The sequence below is a fragment of the Staurois parvus genome, unplaced genomic scaffold (genome assembly GCF_062004578.1).
Source record: "Staurois parvus isolate SC_StPar_1 unplaced genomic scaffold, SC_StPar_1.0 ptg002695l, whole genome shotgun sequence".
Lineage (NCBI taxonomy): Eukaryota > Metazoa > Chordata > Amphibia > Anura > Ranidae > Staurois > Staurois parvus.
In genome coordinates this window covers 73,672-83,618 of record NW_028320491.1, presented here as the reverse complement: position 1 = coordinate 83,618, position 9,947 = coordinate 73,672, and the positions used below count along the sequence as shown (strand labels likewise).

The 9,947-nt window shown below is 47.5% G+C and overlaps 24 non-coding genes and 5 pseudogenes across 24 annotated transcripts; all 29 read left to right on the top strand.

The window, feature by feature from the left end:
- Positions 1 to 3,806: 3,806 nt before the first annotated feature.
- On the top strand, positions 3,807 to 3,925 carry LOC149429811 (5S ribosomal RNA; annotated as a pseudogene).
- An 87-nt stretch (positions 3,926 to 4,012) lies between these two features.
- Positions 4,013 to 4,131, top strand: LOC149429810 (5S ribosomal RNA). Its single transcript, XR_016310132.1, has one exon. It is a non-coding gene; the product is annotated as a 5S ribosomal RNA (ribosomal RNA).
- An 87-nt stretch (positions 4,132 to 4,218) lies between these two features.
- On the top strand, positions 4,219 to 4,337 carry LOC149429809 (5S ribosomal RNA). Its single transcript, XR_016310335.1, has one exon. It is a non-coding gene; the product is annotated as a 5S ribosomal RNA (ribosomal RNA).
- An 87-nt stretch (positions 4,338 to 4,424) lies between these two features.
- Positions 4,425 to 4,543, top strand: LOC149429808 (5S ribosomal RNA). Its single transcript, XR_016310431.1, has one exon. It is a non-coding gene; the product is annotated as a 5S ribosomal RNA (ribosomal RNA).
- An 87-nt stretch (positions 4,544 to 4,630) lies between these two features.
- On the top strand, positions 4,631 to 4,749 carry LOC149429807 (5S ribosomal RNA). The gene has a single exon (XR_016310461.1). It is a non-coding gene; the product is annotated as a 5S ribosomal RNA (ribosomal RNA).
- Positions 4,750 to 4,836: 87 nt separating this feature from the next.
- On the top strand, positions 4,837 to 4,955 carry LOC149429806 (5S ribosomal RNA). Its single transcript, XR_016310417.1, has one exon. It is a non-coding gene; the product is annotated as a 5S ribosomal RNA (ribosomal RNA).
- Positions 4,956 to 5,042: 87 nt separating this feature from the next.
- On the top strand, positions 5,043 to 5,161 carry LOC149429805 (5S ribosomal RNA). The gene has a single exon (XR_016310416.1). It is a non-coding gene; the product is annotated as a 5S ribosomal RNA (ribosomal RNA).
- Positions 5,162 to 5,248: 87 nt separating this feature from the next.
- Positions 5,249 to 5,367, top strand: LOC149429804 (5S ribosomal RNA). Its single transcript, XR_016310363.1, has one exon. It is a non-coding gene; the product is annotated as a 5S ribosomal RNA (ribosomal RNA).
- An 87-nt stretch (positions 5,368 to 5,454) lies between these two features.
- Positions 5,455 to 5,573, top strand: LOC149429803 (5S ribosomal RNA). The gene has a single exon (XR_016310283.1). It is a non-coding gene; the product is annotated as a 5S ribosomal RNA (ribosomal RNA).
- Positions 5,574 to 5,660: 87 nt separating this feature from the next.
- LOC149429802 (5S ribosomal RNA) lies at positions 5,661 to 5,779 on the top strand. The gene has a single exon (XR_016310293.1). It is a non-coding gene; the product is annotated as a 5S ribosomal RNA (ribosomal RNA).
- An 87-nt stretch (positions 5,780 to 5,866) lies between these two features.
- Positions 5,867 to 5,985, top strand: LOC149429801 (5S ribosomal RNA). The gene has a single exon (XR_016310439.1). It is a non-coding gene; the product is annotated as a 5S ribosomal RNA (ribosomal RNA).
- An 87-nt stretch (positions 5,986 to 6,072) lies between these two features.
- LOC149429800 (5S ribosomal RNA) lies at positions 6,073 to 6,191 on the top strand (annotated as a pseudogene).
- Positions 6,192 to 6,278: 87 nt separating this feature from the next.
- LOC149429799 (5S ribosomal RNA) lies at positions 6,279 to 6,397 on the top strand. The gene has a single exon (XR_016310394.1). It is a non-coding gene; the product is annotated as a 5S ribosomal RNA (ribosomal RNA).
- An 87-nt stretch (positions 6,398 to 6,484) lies between these two features.
- On the top strand, positions 6,485 to 6,603 carry LOC149429798 (5S ribosomal RNA). The gene has a single exon (XR_016310371.1). It is a non-coding gene; the product is annotated as a 5S ribosomal RNA (ribosomal RNA).
- Positions 6,604 to 6,690: 87 nt separating this feature from the next.
- LOC149429797 (5S ribosomal RNA) lies at positions 6,691 to 6,809 on the top strand (annotated as a pseudogene).
- Positions 6,810 to 7,076: 267 nt separating this feature from the next.
- LOC149429796 (5S ribosomal RNA) lies at positions 7,077 to 7,195 on the top strand. The gene has a single exon (XR_016310297.1). It is a non-coding gene; the product is annotated as a 5S ribosomal RNA (ribosomal RNA).
- An 87-nt stretch (positions 7,196 to 7,282) lies between these two features.
- On the top strand, positions 7,283 to 7,401 carry LOC149429795 (5S ribosomal RNA). Its single transcript, XR_016310429.1, has one exon. It is a non-coding gene; the product is annotated as a 5S ribosomal RNA (ribosomal RNA).
- Positions 7,402 to 7,488: 87 nt separating this feature from the next.
- On the top strand, positions 7,489 to 7,607 carry LOC149429794 (5S ribosomal RNA). The gene has a single exon (XR_016310377.1). It is a non-coding gene; the product is annotated as a 5S ribosomal RNA (ribosomal RNA).
- Positions 7,608 to 7,694: 87 nt separating this feature from the next.
- LOC149429793 (5S ribosomal RNA) lies at positions 7,695 to 7,813 on the top strand. The gene has a single exon (XR_016310327.1). It is a non-coding gene; the product is annotated as a 5S ribosomal RNA (ribosomal RNA).
- An 87-nt stretch (positions 7,814 to 7,900) lies between these two features.
- Positions 7,901 to 8,019, top strand: LOC149429792 (5S ribosomal RNA). The gene has a single exon (XR_016310400.1). It is a non-coding gene; the product is annotated as a 5S ribosomal RNA (ribosomal RNA).
- Positions 8,020 to 8,106: 87 nt separating this feature from the next.
- LOC149429791 (5S ribosomal RNA) lies at positions 8,107 to 8,225 on the top strand. Its single transcript, XR_016310449.1, has one exon. It is a non-coding gene; the product is annotated as a 5S ribosomal RNA (ribosomal RNA).
- Positions 8,226 to 8,312: 87 nt separating this feature from the next.
- LOC149429790 (5S ribosomal RNA) lies at positions 8,313 to 8,431 on the top strand. The gene has a single exon (XR_016310348.1). It is a non-coding gene; the product is annotated as a 5S ribosomal RNA (ribosomal RNA).
- Positions 8,432 to 8,518: 87 nt separating this feature from the next.
- LOC149429789 (5S ribosomal RNA) lies at positions 8,519 to 8,637 on the top strand. Its single transcript, XR_016310292.1, has one exon. It is a non-coding gene; the product is annotated as a 5S ribosomal RNA (ribosomal RNA).
- Positions 8,638 to 8,724: 87 nt separating this feature from the next.
- LOC149429788 (5S ribosomal RNA) lies at positions 8,725 to 8,843 on the top strand (annotated as a pseudogene).
- An 87-nt stretch (positions 8,844 to 8,930) lies between these two features.
- LOC149429787 (5S ribosomal RNA) lies at positions 8,931 to 9,049 on the top strand (annotated as a pseudogene).
- An 87-nt stretch (positions 9,050 to 9,136) lies between these two features.
- Positions 9,137 to 9,255, top strand: LOC149429786 (5S ribosomal RNA). The gene has a single exon (XR_016310393.1). It is a non-coding gene; the product is annotated as a 5S ribosomal RNA (ribosomal RNA).
- An 87-nt stretch (positions 9,256 to 9,342) lies between these two features.
- On the top strand, positions 9,343 to 9,461 carry LOC149429785 (5S ribosomal RNA). The gene has a single exon (XR_016310370.1). It is a non-coding gene; the product is annotated as a 5S ribosomal RNA (ribosomal RNA).
- Positions 9,462 to 9,548: 87 nt separating this feature from the next.
- On the top strand, positions 9,549 to 9,667 carry LOC149429784 (5S ribosomal RNA). The gene has a single exon (XR_016310446.1). It is a non-coding gene; the product is annotated as a 5S ribosomal RNA (ribosomal RNA).
- Positions 9,668 to 9,754: 87 nt separating this feature from the next.
- Positions 9,755 to 9,873, top strand: LOC149429783 (5S ribosomal RNA). The gene has a single exon (XR_016310362.1). It is a non-coding gene; the product is annotated as a 5S ribosomal RNA (ribosomal RNA).
- The last annotated feature ends 74 nt before the right edge of the window (positions 9,874 to 9,947 follow it).

The window sequence follows — 9,947 nt, the reverse complement described above, 5'->3', positions numbered from 1 at the left end:
TTTGGGGTGCAAAGTTATGGACCTCCTTCACTTGCTGGGTTTGAGGTACAAATCTAGGGGAACCATTGGTTTTACCCCCACGGACTACTTCCGCATATGATTTCTTCTCTGCCTGCAAATTTGGATTTGGAGGGGAAACGGTAGTGGCTGCTACTATCTTGGGGCTACTTTTAGGTTCTCTTTTTATCCCGCCCTCACTGGACTGTTGGATCGAGAATAAATAGTCACTCTCTCTCACCAACCAATCAAGAGAGCATCCCTTTCTGTAATCCTTTGCAAGTCCCAATTTTATGTAAGCAGGTAATGCTTCATAGAATAGTGTCTTGAATTCTGGCTGGTTAGGATTGGGATCCTTTTCAGCCAGGAAATAGGCATTTCTGAGGACAGCCAGAAATTCTGCAGGGCTTTGGTGAGGACCACACTTTAAATTGTAGGCCGCAGCCTTGGCAGAGGTTACAGTTTTATAAGGCCCAAATTCCATGTGGCACTTATGTTTAACCTCTCTCCAGGACTGATTGGAATAGGCCCTCAAGGTCTCAAAGAATTGCCGGTATTTCTCTTCAAACACCCATGGCAGCAATTCTATTTTGGTGTGGTCATCTCTAATGCCCAGAATCTCTAACGTCTGTTCATATGTTTTCATGTGTTCGGTGATCTCAAGGGACCCTTTCTTAGAAAACATAGGAACAGTGTCCTTCAGGAACTTACCTCCTGAATGACCCCTGGGATTTCCCTTCCTGTCTATATGAAACCTCATACTTTTCTTCTGAGCGCTCTGGAGTGTATCTTAGAAGCCTAGGAGGCGACCTATATTCTGACCCTGACTCACTATCAGATGCTTCGCTGTGATGCGGGTATCTCCGCTCATCAGCCTCTGGCTTGACTGGGTTGGTCCGTCTTTGGACCCCAGAATTTATTTGGGCCGTCAACCTCATAATCTGCTCCTCCAGAGTTTTCTGCTCAGATTTTATAAAGGTAAGTTCTGACTGGTCATGCTTATCCCCTGGGTGAACTTTAATTTTGACAGGAGATAACCTCTCTGATCTGAAGTACTCCACCTCATCTTTTAAGTCCTGATACTTCTCTTGAAGTTGTTTTAATTCCTGAAAGTTTCTTTCATACAGGTCCTGAGCACTTCGAAAGTCTCTGACCAATCTATCATAATGTTTCTCGGATTCGTCTAAACGAACACCGGCATGACCAAGCTTCCCTTTCAAAGACTCAATGTCCTGATTTTTGCTTTCTAACAAGAGACGGGCCTCTGACAACTCTTCCCTTAGAGTCATGGTCTGCTGGGCAGCTCCAGCGGTCATGAACCATAACATGGGCCAAGCTTCTAGGAGAAGTCTGTCACGGCTTTTATCACTTTCTGCTCCAGCAAATGCTATTAAAAACCCAACAACCTGGCCCTTTTGGTTGAACAGGTCCTCAAAGGTACTCATAGCCTGCTTTTTCTCTTCATCCACAAATTCATTATTGCTATACTCCAGACCTAATCTCTTGCGGAGATAATCTATTACTTCACATTCAACATACTTCTGCCAAGCACCGACAGCTTTCCGGGCTGGCTTCATAGCTTCCTGCTCAATGCCTTGAGCCGCCATATTTTCCTCGTTATGCTTGGAAGAGGTGGATCCGTGATTACTGGATGCCATTTTGATACAAAATATATGTTTGACAACGTGTACAAATATACAATCACCAGTGCGTTTTGTGTTATGGTACGATTTCTATGGCTCTCAGCAGCGCCTCCAAATTTATCCTGTGGTGGTTTATGTAAGGATATATATTATTTATAAAGGGCGTGTCCCTTTCCCTTAGATGAAATATTACAGTGCCTCCAGCCGTTAAAATACGGCAAATATTTAGTAAACCAATAATTTGGACACCTTGATAATTTGATCACCACTTATTATTATACCTTGAATTCTTTTAGCCAATATGATTTCGTACCATACACACAAAATTTGCCTTATAATAGATAAATATAAAAATTTATTTATGTACAAAAATTATATATATATTAACACAAAACGCAAAAGACTGGTGATAAATGAATACTGGTACACACAATCAAAGATATACCCTACCAATGTAAGACACAATAATAAGGTTTCTAACTAATTACATCAATATCACAATTTTAAATGATCTGATTATTTATGAAATTTATTAATAATTAATAATTTCGAATATCTCAAAGGTTATATTCTCACAAGCCGTGGCCATAGGATTGCAAGAAGCAAGCCCTTGATATATGATACTCTGGTTATTAATATTCAATAAATTATGAAATATGAAAAAAATTATAATATGGCAACAAACAATTTTTAACAGTAAAACAGGATCTCTCTACATATATCTAACTACCCAATTATGTTGTGATACACTAAGGTAATTTTATGATTCCACACAACAGAGAAAATAGGTAATACAAAATCAAATAAACAATCTCACCACACCTGGCATTCAGACTAGGCGACTCTCCCGTGGATTTAGCTGGCAGTGGAACGCCTTTAGACTGATATTATAGGGCAAGTGATAGATATTCAGTAGGGGAGAATGTAGGAAGTTATAAGGTTAGAGGTTTAGAAATTTAGTTAAAGTTTTAGGAAGTTTGAAAGGATGGAAGAGTAGTTATTCAGCAGAGATCTTCTTCAGATGTCAGGGTCTTCTTTTGATGAGTTTTTCTTGATGAGGTCTTCTGATGAGGTCTTTTTTCATGAGGTTTTTTTTTCTTTGTTAAAGGTACAAGGGCTTTTATATCCACTAATCCATTGTTCTAAGATACCTTCCCACCAGGCTTCTTGATTGGCTAGTTGAGAAATGTGTGTACATAAGCTATTTCTCACCTGCCCGCCAGGTGGCGGTCATGTATCATAGAACAATTTGAGTATTTGAGATGACTCACCTTGGGTGGAATCTTAAGGTAATTTCAGGAATTAAATATACGTCTTTTTCCAGATATAAGTGATCATACCTATAATATTCTAAATAGGGACCATGGAATATAGGCGTATATTCAGTTATTCCTTCTTGAAATACCATCCTGTTTGTTTCCTGATAAGACATGTAACTGATGCTAGTTTATAATACATCTTACTTTCCATCATCTCAATACTCAAGTTAGTGATATATAGTTCCCATTGCTGAATATTTAGTGGTGTGTAAAATCCATAACATCTCATTTATAATATGTTTTTGTAATATATCTTTGTAATTATATACAGTCAATTCTTAGACTTAAATGTCCTGAATTTCACCTCTTTGTTTTAGAATCAACATTTTCTATGTGTAGGGAAAAACTCTTTGTTTGCCTGGCTCTTGTATTGGACTCATGGTAAACAACTGTTAATGCTTTCACCCTTGGTGAACAATAGTATATTGTAATAGTTTCAGAGGTCTGTTAGTTCATCACACTCTGCAAGTTTTGGTTAAGCTTTCAACCAGTTGAGTTCCCGTCTCATTATTGTTAAAATGTTTGAAAGTCGAAGTCCTATCTGGCTATTTGTTTGACTTTCTGTATATGCATTCTTCTCAACCTCAATATACAAATAGTCCTTGTTGACAGTCCAAACAGTCTTATTGTCTTGGAAAAGTCTTACTTCCCCCATTCTCTCCATTTCTTTAACTAGAATCCTTGAGGGTTCAACCAAGACAAAATTAACTCTTAGCATCCGGCTATACTGAGCTGTTTGTCACATAATATTATGTCTTGATAAAGTCATATTTTTGAGACATAATTCAAAAGGTCCACAACATTGCCAAGCACCAATTGAAGTAGATTGAGGGCTCCAAAGAGAAGCGCCTACGGCCACATCACTCTGAATGCGCCCGATCTCGTCTGATCTCAGAAGCTAAGCAGCATAGGGTCTGGTTAGTACCTGGATGGGAGACCGCCTGGGAATACCAGGTGCTGTGGGCTTTTGTCTTTTGCTCGGCTTCTTTTTCGGCTCAAATGGCCAGCTTGCCAAGCACCAATTGAAGTAGATTGAGGGCTCCAAAGAGAAGCGCCTACGGCCACATCACTCTGAATGCGCCCGATCTCGTCTGATCTCGGAAGCTAAGCAGCGTAGGGCCTGGTTAGTACTTGGATGGGAGACCGCCTGGGAATACCAGGTGCTGTAGGCTTTTGTCTTTTGCTCGGCTTCTTTTTCGGCTCAAATGGCCAGCTTGCCAAGCACCAATTGAAGTAGATTGAGGGCTCCAAAGAGAAGCGCCTACGGCCACATCACTCTGAATGCGCCCGATCTCATCTGATCTCGGAAGCTAAGCAGCATAGGGCCTGGTTAGTACCTGGATGGGAGACCGCCTGGGAATACCAGGTGCTGTAGGCTTTTGTCTTTTGCTCGGCTTCTTTTTCGGCTCAAATGGCCAGCTTGCCAAGCACCAATTGAAGTAGATTGAGGGCTCCAAAGAGAAGCGCCTACGGCCACATCACTCTGAATGCGCCCAATCTCGTCTGATCTCGGAAGCTAAGCAGCGTAGGGCCTGGTTAGTACCTGGATGGGAGACCGCCTGGGAATACCAGGTGCTGTAGGCTTTTGTCTTTTGCTCGGCTTCTTTTTCGGCTCAAATGGCCAGCTTGCCAAGCACCAATTGAAGTAGATTGAGGGCTCCAAAGAGAAGCGCCTACGGCCACATCACTCTGAATGCGCCCGATCTCAGCTGATCTCAGAAGCTAAGCAGCGTAGGGCCTGGTTAGTACCTGGATGGGAGACCGCCTGGGAATACCAGGTGCTGTAGGCTTTTGTCTTTTGCTCGGCTTCTTTTTCGGCTCAAATGGCCAGCTTGCCAAGCACCAATTGAAGTAGATTGAGGGCTCCAAAGAGAAGCGCCTACGGCCACATCACTCTGAATGCACCCGATCTTGTCTGATCTCGGAAGCTAAGCAGCATAGGGCCTGGTTAGTACCTGGATGGGAGACCGCCTGGGAATACCAGGTGCTGTAGGCTTTTGTCTTTTGCTCGGCTTCTTTTTTGGCTCAAATGGCCAGCTTGCCAAGTACCAATTGAAGTAGATTGAGGGCTCCAAAGAGAAGCGCCTACGGCCACATCACTCTGAATGCGCCCGATCTTGTCTGATCTCGGAAGCTAAGCAGCGAAGGGCCTGGTTAGTACCTGGATGGGAGACCGCCTGGGAATACCAGGTGCTGTAGGCTTTTGTCTTTTGCTCGGCTTCTTTTTCGGCTCAAATGGCCAGCTTGCCAAGCACCAATTGAAGTAGATTGAGGGCTCCAAAGAGAAGCGCCTACGGCCACATCACTCTGAATGCGCCCGATCTCGTCTGATCTTGGAAGCTAAGCAGCGTAGGGCCTGGTTAGTACCTGGATGGGAGACCGCCTGGGAATACCAGGTGCTGTAGGCTTTTGTCTTTTGCTCGGCTTCTTTTTCGGCTCAAATGGCCAGCTTGCCAAGCACCAATTGAAGTAGATTGAGGGCTCCAAAGAGAAGCGCCTACGGCCACATCACTCTGAATGCGCCCGATCTCGTCTGATCTCGGAAGCTAAGCAGCGTAGGGCCTGGTTAGTACCTGGATGGGAGACCGCCTGGGAATACCAGGTGCTGTAGGCTTTTGTCTTTTGCTCGGCTTCTTTTTCGGCTCAAATGGCCAGCTTGCCAAGCACCAATTGAAGTAGATTGAGGGCTCCAAAGAGGAGCGCCTACGGCCACATCACTCTGAATGCGCCCGATCTCGTCTGATCTCGGAAGCTAAGCAGCGTAGGGCCTGGTTAGTACCTGGATGGGAGACCGCATGGGAATACCAGGTGCTGTAGGCTTTTGTCTTTTGCTCGGCTTCTTTTTCGGCTCAAATGGCCAGCTTGCCAAGCACCAATTGAAGTAGATTGCGGGCTCCAAAGAGAAGCGCCTACGGCCACATCACTCTGAATGCGCCCGATCTCATCTGATCTCAGAAGCTAAGCAGCGTAGGGCCTGGTTAGTACCTGGATGGAAGACCGCCTGGGAATACCAGGTGCTGTAGGCTTTTGTCTTTTGCTCGGCTTCTTTTTCGGCTCAAATGGCCAGCTTGCCAAGCACCAATTGAAGTAGATTGAGGGCTCCAAAGAGAAGCGCCTACGGCCACATCACTCTGAATGCGCCCGATCTCGTCTGATCTCAGAAGCTAAGCAGCGTAGGGCCTGGTTAATACCTGGATGGGAGACCGCCTGGGAATACCAGGTGCTGTAGGCTTTTGTCTTTTGCTCGGCTTCTTTTTCGGCTCAAATGGCCAGCTTGCCAAGCACCAATTGAAGTAGATTGAGGGCTCCAAAGAGAAGCGCCTACGGCCACATCACTCTGAATGCGCCCGATCTTGTCTGATCTCGGAAGCTAAGCAGCGTAGGGCCTGGTTAGTACCTGGATGGGAGACCGCATGGGAATACCAGGTGCTGTAGGCTTTTGTCTTTTGCTCGGCTTCTTTTTCGGCTCAAATGGCCAGCTTGCCAAGCACCAATTGAAGTAGATTGCGGGCTCCAAAGAGAAGCGCCTACGGCCACATCACTCTGAATGCGCCCGATCTCATCTGATCTCAGAAGCTAAGCAGCGTAGGGCCTGGTTAGTACCTGGATGGGAGACCGCCTGGGAATACCAGGTGCTGTAGGCTTTTGTCTTTTGCTCGGCTTCTTTTTCGGCTCAAATGGCCAGCTTGCCAAGCACCAATTGAAGTAGATTGCGGGCTCCAAAGAGAAGCGCCTACGGCCACATCACTCTGAATGCGCCCGATCTCGTCTGATCTCAGAAGCTAAGCAGCGTAGGGCCTGGTTAATACCTGGATGGGAGACCGCCTGGGAATACCAGGTGCTGTAGGCTTTTGTCTTTTGCTCGGCTTCTTTTTCGGCTCAAATGGCCAGCTTGCCAAGCACCAATTGAAGTAGATTGAGGGCTCCAAAGAGATGCGCCCGATCTTGTCTGATCTCGGAAGCTAAGCAGCGTAGGGCCTGGTTAGTACCTGGATGGGAGACCGCCTGGGAATACCAGGTGCTGTAGGCTTTTGTCTTTTGCTCGGCTTCTTTTTTGGCTCAAATGGCCAGCTTGCCAAGCACCAATTGAAGTAGATTGAGGGCTCCAAAGAGAAGCGCCTACGGCCACATCACTCTGAATGCACCCGATCTCATCTGATCTCGGAAGCTAAGCAGCATAGGGCCTGGTTAGTACCTGGATGGGAGACCGCCTGGGAATACCAGGTGCTGTAGGCTTTTGTCTTTTGCTCGGCTTCTTTTTCGGCTCAAATGGCCAGCTTGCCAAGCACCAATTGAAGTAGATTGAGGGCTCCAAAGAGAAGCGCCTACGGCCACATCACTCTGAATGCGCCCAATCTCGTCTGATCTCGGAAGCTAAGCAGCGTAGGGCCTGGTTAGTACCTGGATGGGAGACCGCCTGGGAATACCAGGTGCTGTAGGCTTTTGTCTTTTGCTCGGCTTCTTTTTCGGCTCAAATGGCCAGCTTGCCAAGCACCAATTGAAGTAGATTGAGGGCTCCAAAGAGAAGCGCCTACGGCCACATCACTCTGAATGCGCCCGATCTCAGCTGATCTCGGAAGCTAAGCAGCGTAGGGCCTGGTTAGTACCTGGATGGGAGACCGCCTGGGAATACCAGGTGCTGTAGGCTTTTGTCTTTTGCTCGGCTTCTTTTTCGGCTCAAATGGCCAGCTTGCCAAGCACCAATTGAAGTAGATTGAGGGCTCCAAAGAGAAGCGCCTACGGCCACATCACTCTGAATGCACCCGATCTTGTCTGATCTCGGAAGCTAAGCAGCGTAGGGCCTGGTTAGTACCTGGATGGGAGACCGCCTGGGAATACCAGGTGCTGTAGGCTTTTGTCTTTTGCTCGGCTTCTTTTTTGGCTCAAATGGCCAGCTTGCCAAGTACCAATTGAAGTAGATTGAGGGCTCCAAAGAGAAGCACCTACGGCCACATCACTCTGAATGCGCCCGATCTCGTCTGATCTCGGAAGCTAAGCAGCGAAGGGCCTGGTTAGTACCTGGATGGGAGACCGCCTGGGAATACCAGGTGCTGTAGGCTTTTGTCTTTTGCTCGGCTTCTTTTTCGGCTCAAATGGCCAGCTTGCCAAGCACCAATTGAAGTAGATTGAGGGCTCCAAAGAGAAGCGCCTACGGCCACATCACTCTGAATGCGCCCGATCTCAGCTGATCTTGGAAGCTAAGCAGCGTAGGGCCTGGTTAGTACCTGGATGGGAGACCGCCTGGGAATACCAGGTGCTGTAGGCTTTTGTCTTTTGCTCGGCTTCTTTCTCGGCTCAAATGGCCAGCTTGCCAAGCACCAATTGAAGTAGATTGAGGGCTCCAAAGAGAAGCACCTACGGCCACATCACTCTGAATGCGCCCGATCTCGTCTGATCTCGGAAGCTAAGCAGCGTAGGGCCTGGTTAGTACCTGGATGGGAGACCGCCTGGGAATACCAGGTGCTGTAGGCTTTTGTCTTTTGCTCGGCTTCTTTTTCGGCTCAAATGGCCAGCTTGCCAAGCACCAATTGAAGTAGATTGAGGGCTCCAAAGAGAAGCGCCTACGGCCACATCACTCTGAATGCGCCCGATCTCGTCTGATCTCGGAAGCTAAGCAGCGTAGGGCCTGGTTAGTACCTGGATGGGAGACCGCATGGGAATACCAGGTGCTGTAGGCTTTTGTTTTTTGCTCGGCTTCTTTTTCGGCTCAAATGGCCAGCTTGCCAAGCACCAATTGAAGTAGATTGCGGGCTCCAAAGAGAAGCGCCTACGGCCACATAACTCTGAATGCGCCCGATCTCATCTGATCTCAGAAGCTAAGCAGCGTAGGGCCTGGTTAGTACCTGGATGGGAGACCGCCTGGGAATACCAGGTGCTGTAGGCTTTTGTCTTTTGCTCGGCTTCTTTTTCGGCTCAAATGGCCAGCTTGCCAAGCACCAATTGAAGTAGATTGAGGGCTCCAAAGAGAAGCGCCTACGGCCACATCACTCTGAATGCGCCCGATCTCGTCTGATCTCAGAAGCTAAGCAGCGTAGGGCCTGGTTAATACCTGGATGGGAGACCGCCTGGGAATACCAGGTGCTGTAGGCTTTTGTCTTTTGCTCGGCTTCTTTTTCGGCTCAAATGGCCAGCTTGCCAAGCACCAATTGAAGTAGATTGAGGGCTCCAAAGAGAAGCGCCTACGGCCACATCACTCTGAATGCGCCCGATCTTGTCTGATCTCGGAAGCTAAGCAGCGTAGGGCCTGGTTAGTACCTGGATGGGAGACCGCATGGGAATACCAGGTGCTGTAGGCTTTTGTCTTTTGCTCGGCTTCTTTTTCGGCTCAAATGGCCAGCTTGCCAAGCACCAATTGAAGTAGATTGCGGGCTCCAAAGAGAAGCGCCTACGGCCACATCACTCTGAATGCGCCCGATCTCATCTGATCTCAGAAGCTAAGCAGCGTAGGGCCTGGTTAGTACCTGGATGGGAGACCGCCTGGGAATACCAGGTGCTGTAGGCTTTTGTCTTTTGCTCGGCTTCTTTTTCGGCTCAAATGGCCAGCTTGCCAAGCACCAATTGAAGTAGATTGAGGGCTCCAAAGAGAAGCGCCTACGTCCACATCACTCTGAATGCGCCCGATCTCGTCTGATCTCGGAAGCTAAGCAGCGAAGGGCCTGGTTAGTACCTGGATGGGAGACCGCCTGGGAATACCAGGTGCTGTAGGCTTTTGTCTTTTGCTCGGCTTCTTTTTCTGCTCAAATGGCCAGCTTGCCAAGCACCAATTGAAGTAGATTGAGGGCTCCAAAGAGAAGCGCCTACGGCCACATCACTCTGAATGCGCCCGATCTCGTCTGATCTTGGAAGCTAAGCAGCGTAGGGCCTGGTTAGTACCTGGATGGGAGACCGCCTGGGAATACCAGGTGCTGTAGGCTTTTGTCTTTTGCTCGGCTTCTTTTTCGGCTCAAATGGCCAGCTTGCCAAGCACCAATTGAAGTAGATTGAGGGC